Source organism: Camellia sinensis, chromosome 4 (genome assembly GCF_055761805.1).
Source record: "Camellia sinensis isolate YWXY chromosome 4, ASM5576180v1, whole genome shotgun sequence".
NCBI lineage: Eukaryota > Viridiplantae > Streptophyta > Magnoliopsida > Ericales > Theaceae > Camellia > Camellia sinensis.
In genome coordinates this window covers 208,942,206-208,949,831 of record NC_138964.1, presented here as the reverse complement: position 1 = coordinate 208,949,831, position 7,626 = coordinate 208,942,206, and positions in this window count along the sequence as shown.

Sequence of the window (7,626 nt, the reverse complement as noted above, 5' to 3'; positions counted from 1 at the left end):
AATTATAGTGAAAAAAAATACAAAGTTAAGGAAATACAAAAAAAAAAAAAAAAAAAAATTGTGAGAAATAAAATGATAATTTAATAAATATATATATATATATAGGTAAATTATATATAAAGGGTATTATGGTCATTTGCACACCCAAGTTAACACCGTTTGGGTTAAATTAATGGGATGAGGGAATCTTGATAGCATTTGGGGACGCAGCATCTGCTGTGCTCTGAAATGGGCCCATTTTGATAATCTGAACCGTTCACATTTTAGAATATACCAAGTAGAATATGCCTATAAAAAATTAAGTAAATCGGATATCATTTACCTATTTATCCACTCACATTTCTATCTACAAAAATAAATAATACTTGTGATTTAAAGTATTAAAATGAATACAAATGTGAGTGGATGAATAGGTAAACGATATCCAATTAACTTGATTTTTTACAGACATATTCTACTTGATATATTCTAAAATGTGAACGATTTGGATTATCAAAATGGTCTCCGAAATGGGCCCATTTCGGCGCACAACAGATGCTGCTGTACACCCCGCGCAGTAGCATCCCCAAACTCATCTTGACAATACCAAAAAAATAAAAGAATTTTTAATAATTATTAAAACTATAGAAATTTTTTTTATAATTACTAAAAATCTCATGGGAGATAACTTTAATTTTACCCTAATAATATTAATCTAAAAAATAAGTCAACTTATAACCTCGGTCAAAGGAAGCTTATTTATTTTTTAAAGCATTGCTTAACACTTTTAAAAGTCACACCGTCTCATCGATTTTCCATATCTATAACATTTTACTTATATTTTCTCTCATTTTTTTAGTTAATAATTCAAACACAATCTTAATAATAATTCAAACACAATCTTAATTGCGATTTAAAAAGAAAAAAAATATGGGTGAATATAAGAGAAATGAAGTTATATTTCATTAATAATTTATTTATTTTTTATTTTTTTTCTTTTTAATTTTTTACCCAAATCTATAATTCAAATACAACGTGAAGGTAATAAGGCAATACTTTTCATTCCCTACATGATTTTTCATGTGGTATAATAAATGTTATTATTATTTTTAAAGGGTCGTGCTAGGGAGCTCGAATCTGAGCTCCCCCGAATGCCCCGAATTCCTTTTTTTTTTTTTTTTTTTCAGCAGAAGGAAGAAGAAGACGGGGGGGGAGGGGGAGGGGGAGGGGGAGGAGGGGGAGGGGGAGGGGGACTGTAGGGGGCCTAAAAAATGGGCTGGAGGCAGAGGCGGGGGGCGCGGCGATCGGCGATGGCAGAGGCGACGAGCAGAGGCATGGCGATCGGCGACGGAGGCAGAGGCGCGGCGATCGGCGACGGTTCTACGACGGATCGGAGACGACGGCGACGGCGACCTCTTTCTCTCCCTCTTTCTCTCCCTCTCCCTCTCCCTCTCCTTCCCTCCCCTGCAGGTCGAACGAAAATGGCAGAAAAAAAAAAAGAAGAAAAAAAGCCTAATGCCCAAAACGACGTCGTTTTGAGCATTAGGGGGATTAGAGGGGCTCATTTTCGAGCTCTCAAGCATTATTCATTTTTAAATATGATAAATCTCACACATATAACTTCTATTGTATAAATACCCACAAAAAATAAAATAAAGTGATAAAATAAAATAAATCGAATGAGAAATAAAACATTTCTCTTATGAGAATACAATCTCTAGAAAGGAAGCAATAATGGGGCTTGTATTGTAGGGTAGAAGAAGATTGGGACGTGTGAGTGATATGGCACTTTAGGGTTGGATCAAACATGGACTTAGTTGGTTCAAAAAGAGTCTGCACGCAGCTGCAGAAAGGTTGCAACCATTGGGCTGAAAAAGGTTCCATCTAAAGTGTGGAGAGACATCCAATAAGTGCGGAGAGAGACCAGGCTCATCAAATTTTTAGTGTGACATAGTGGTAAAGGTTGTGTCATCTAAAGGTTAATAGTGAAAATATTAATAATTTTATTAAATTAGTGTAGTATTTATTATCTAATTAGATTTATAGGATAAATAATTTCCTTTATCTATGCTTTGATTTACATTGAATAAGAAAACATATGAATGTAGGATTACAACTACATTTATCTTCTTTTCCAATCTTACCCTCTATCAATTTTTCTTCACAATCTTTACTTTATCAAAATTTCTTCATAAATGTGATTTTCAAAGAAATTATAAATAAATAAATAAAAGCAAAATAAAAATACAAAATATAAATGCCATGTTTGTTTTTTTTTTTAAATATAAACTAATTTGATAAAATAAATATCAAAAATATTTTTAAATTTTTAAAAATTATTTTTAGCCTTCTAAAATATAAAATTATATAAAAATAATAAGTGTTTTAATTTTTAGTCACGGGTAAAAGAGTCTTTTTATTTTATTTCTCAGCTCAGGATATATAATCTCACCCTATTCCATTACTAATAATCTTACAAATTTGTTGATTAATTATCCATTAGATTAATAATCCTGAAACAAAATTTCAAAACAAACACAAGATTATTGGACTCACGGATTAATAATCTCAATCTCATGCTCTAATCCTGTCCATCAAACATGCTCTAACTCATGGGATTGGACTATTAGTCCGGCGGAGGGACTAATAGTCCGTTGTTTGGTATGGATTTTTTGGTCTGGGCTAATAATCCTCCCGGACTATTAATCCTATATTCATTGGCTTATTGTATCCAGGGGGGCCTGGGACAGAATTCATGGGACACTGTATCCCATGGGATTTGCCAGGTTTATTACATCTTTGACCCTATCTCTTTCTTTTATCTTTTACCCATTTTGCTTTCACTGCAGGAGCTTCATTTCACTGCAGGAGCATGCCTAGGAGCTTCATTTCATCTTTAAAGTAAAAAAAAAATAATAATAAATTCATCTAATGGTATTAATTATATTTGGTGCACGAAGTCAAAAAAATTTCATATTTGGTGCATTCATGGTATTAATTATACTTAATAAAGTAGCCATAAAATTTAAAAATCTCAATTACAAATTAAAATAAATTTATGTAATATTTATTAATATTCTATTTATTTAATATTTTAAAAGTTCTAGTAAACAAATTAAATAAAATTTATAATTCAGATTTAATATTGTTATTATTTAGTAAATAATTTAAAAGGGCAAAATAGTCTTTTAAACATTTATCATTCTCCATAATATCCCAAACAAACATGAGATTCAATAGAATAGTCCAATCTAAACCTCTAATCTCGTGACTAAACAAACATAGGATACAAATCCAGTCTAACCAAATAGTCCAGGGACAATGTATCCCAGGACTAACAATCTGATGGATTACAATCCTCTCTTATCCAGTCCGTCCAAACAAACGCACCCTAAGAGTGTGTTTGATTGGGGGGATTAAAAATAAAATAATTTTATTTAACTTTTTATTGATGCTTTATTTTTTTTTAAATAATTTTTTATAGATATTTTTTTGATGTTTTATTTTAAAATTTTGTTTATATTTTATTTAATTTCATTATTTAAATGTTAATAGATGTTTTATTTAATTTCATTGTTTAATTATTATTATTTTTAAAAACAAATTTATTTAAAATTTTAATTAAAAAAATAATATAAATTTTTATTGATATTTTATTTATTTATTTAATTTAAAAAAAATAAATTTATTTAATTGTGTAAAAAATAAAATAAAATATTAAAGATATGTTTAATATTGCTATTACTTGGTAAATAATTGAAAAAGGGTAAAATAATCTTTTGTTCACTTATCCTATCCAGTTCGTCCAACCAAACATTGGATTCACTAAAAATAGTTCTTTCCAGACATCTAATCTCATGAAAAAAACAAACACATGATACATATCTAATCCAACCAAATAGTCTGGGGGATTCACAGTCCCAGGACTCAAGTCCGATGGATTCTAATCCCCCTTATCCAATCCGTTCAATCAAACACACCCTTTTGGCTATAGCAATATTAAGGTTGGGACTAGTCATTTAGGTGTTAGTATGACCTCGTTTGGGAACAGGCTAATTTTGTAACTTTTTAGCTATTTGGCTAAAATATGAGCTAAAAAAAATTAGTATGTTTGGGATAATTTTTTGGCTTTTTACGAAAAGATGTGCAAAAAATAGAGAGAAAAGAGAATCTTTGACTTTTTTATATGAATTATTGGTTTTTTGACTAATTTAATAATTTTTTGACTTTTTACCTAAAAAAGAGGGTTCCTAAACGAGGCCTATGTAAGGGTATGTGTTCAAAGTGTAGGTTCAAATCTCCATTTTATGTGCAAGTTTGTAATTTACTTTTAAATGGAGTGGCCTCTAGTTCTTGAAGTCTACATTTTAAAAATAGATCTTTCAATTTTTTAAAAACATATATGATCAAATCATAAGAATTTCAACATCTAATTAGTTTGAAATTTATTTTTTTTTTTTTTTACATAAATGACTTACTGGATGGATTACACAAATGTGATCTAATCATGTGCATTCTAATATTTAATTAATTTAATTTTTTGTAAAGTTAATCTCATAATAACTGCGGTTGATAAAGAGGAGATCTGTTTTTTCACTAAAAATTTTAAGAACTTATATGACTTTACTTATTTCATGAACTTGGATTGCTATTAAATTTATGTTTTCAAAATATACGATTTAATTTTAAATTGGATTGCTATTTAATTTTAAGTGGTATTCTAAAACCACGAATTAAAAAATAAATAAATTAGATTAGTGAGTTGATGAAATCATTTTACAACTTCATTCAATTTTTTTAGACCAAGAGTGCTAACCTACCAAAACACACCACTGAATTCCATTTATCAAAGAAGTAGATGCATGTACCTAAAAAAAAAGAAAAAAAAGAAGTAGATGCTAGGTAGTAGTACATCTTCTTCACAACATTTAATTTTCTTTTTCTAAAGTCGTGCAATAAAGGGTTTTGGTTGGTGAGGACTCTCGGTTTCAGAAATAAATAAATTAATTAAATGAAGTCGTGAAAACATTCCCATAGCCTTAAAGTTTACTTGTGGAAGGAGGTTGGAGTGCGTTTAAGATTAGTTTTTTTATTGTTTTTTTTTTTTTTGTCTTTAATAAAAAAAAAAAAAAAATTTATTTTTTTTTATTTTTTAACATTTGTAACTGGTAAGCACTTCTCTACTAAATCGACTAGAAAATTAAAAATATATATATTTAAATTAAAAAAAAGTTTACTAAAAATAAAATCAAAACAAACTAGCCTTTTTTTATAAAAAAATTAATCTTTAGTAAATTTTTTTTCAATTTTTCAAATATATTATTTTTTAGATCTTTCAACACTAGGTGGACGTGAAAAATTAAAAATTATGAAACAATTTTTAAAAAATATTTTAATAATTTTTTTTTAAATTTTTAGATCCACTTAATCTTAATATACTTAAAAAAATAAACAAATTGTGCAAAAATCTATAAAAAAAATATTGAATAAATCAAAATATGAAAATGTATTAGATTTTTGTATCTTTCGTATTTGGTGAATTTTTTTTTATTTTTTTTTACAAATATATTTTTTAAGTGTATCTAAAAAATAAAAAATTACGTACAATATTTTAAAAATTCACTATATAAAAAAATACAAAAAAAAAAAAAAAAATTTCTAAGTGGTTGTGACTTTTGTAGTTGACCCCAAGCACGTTAGTTGGTTTATTTTTAAACAAATTAAAATTAGGATTTGAGACATTGTTGTACTGCTTTAGGGTTCATTTTGAGATCCGTTTTAATAATTTGAATCATTTATATTTTAGAGACATGTAGTAGAACATACATATAGCAAATCAAATTAATCGAATATTGTTAACCCTTTCATTCACTCACATTTATATCAATAAAAATAAATGACATTATAATTTAAAATATTAAAATGAATAGAAATATTTTGGATGAAATGGTTAACGATATCTGATTAATTTAATTTTTTTATAAATATGTTCTACTCAATATATTTTAAAATATAAATGATTCACATTACCAAAAATGAATTTCAAAATAATCTATAAGACAGCACAAAAGTGCCACCCAAAATCCTTAAAAATTAACAGATACTATACTTTATGTCCTTGGAAATAAAATTTAGAAATAATTTTTAAAGTTTTAATTATTTTTCAAACAATTAAATGTGAACCCACACGTGCACATTGAGATCATTAATTGCTACTTGGCCCACTTAAATTTGTGATGTACATTTTCATGACTCCACTCCACCAGTTTGCACGAGCCCTCCCCCTCCTCTCTTTTGTTCTCTTGTCCTTTTCTGCCTCAATTGTGTGATGTTTTGAGAAGTTAATAAAAAGTTAATTTTTGATTTTTTTAATTAAAAAAATTAATTTTTTGAATAATGACTTGGATAAAAAAGTTAGCATTTTTTGTTGAAAAAGTCAAAAAATAGTTTTTTACTATGTTGCCTCTGTTTGGGAAGTGGGTTGGCTTTTTGACTTTTTGATTTTTTTGACTATATGAGCCTGGGCTCAAAAGCTTAGTTTGAGAAGGACTTTTGGCTTTTTAACTTTTTTGATTTTTTTGTGAGAGAAGAGTGTAATGATTATGGGGTTGGATGTGATGTTTTGTCTGTTGTGGCTCATGAGCCTATTCTGTCTTTTATGGCTCATTGAGCCAAAAAAGCCCAAGAAACCCTTGCCAAACCAACCCGTTGTCAAAATACTCCTGCATCTTCCCTTCCCTTCCCATCACCCTCACCCCAAATGTAATTTTCTTGGTTAGAAGGTTTAAGAGATTTAATATATATATATATATATATATATATATATAATTATATAAAATATAAATATATTTTATTTTATTTTATTTTTATTTTTAAATCTCTTTTTAAATTCTCTAACCAAATATAGTATAAGAAAAATGATAAATTATCATAGTTTTTATAGTTTTCAAATTAATATGACAATGGTATGTTTTTAAATTAAGCGTTTATATTTTTGATAATTAAGTGTTTAGACTTTGTGCACACCTCAACCAATTAACTTTGTTATTTTAAATAAATTTGTGCTTTATTGACGGTACAAATACATTTATATATATTTCAAAATATAAAACTAAATTTATGTTTAGATGACGTGAATTAAAAATAAAATAAAATGGAGCTTTTTTGATAAATTCACTTTTTAAGAGTTTTATTCCATCCAACTCATTTTTTTTTTGACTATTTTATTAGGTCCTATTTTCGATAAGAAGACCAAAATACCATTTTCATCTAATTATGTTCCATTTAGTTTACATTATTTTCTTATGTTTCAATAAGTCCTATGGGTGACATAATTACCAAAATACCCCTAATGTGAATGTTCACACCGTCAATGTGAATGTTCATATCGTCAATGTGTAGGGGCCCGGCCCATGTCGATCCTCGTGGGCGCCGGGAAAAATTCAAGTCGGGCTGGGGCGGACCCGGCCTATTGACAATGGGAATATTCACATTGACATGTTAACATTCACATTAATAAGAATATAAAATTGGCCCGCGTCCCGTGGCGGGGTGAAACCAGCCCGCGGCCCATGGGCGGGCCCGATCCGACCCGTTGACAATGTGAATATTCACATTAACATGTTAACATTCACATTGATAAGAGTA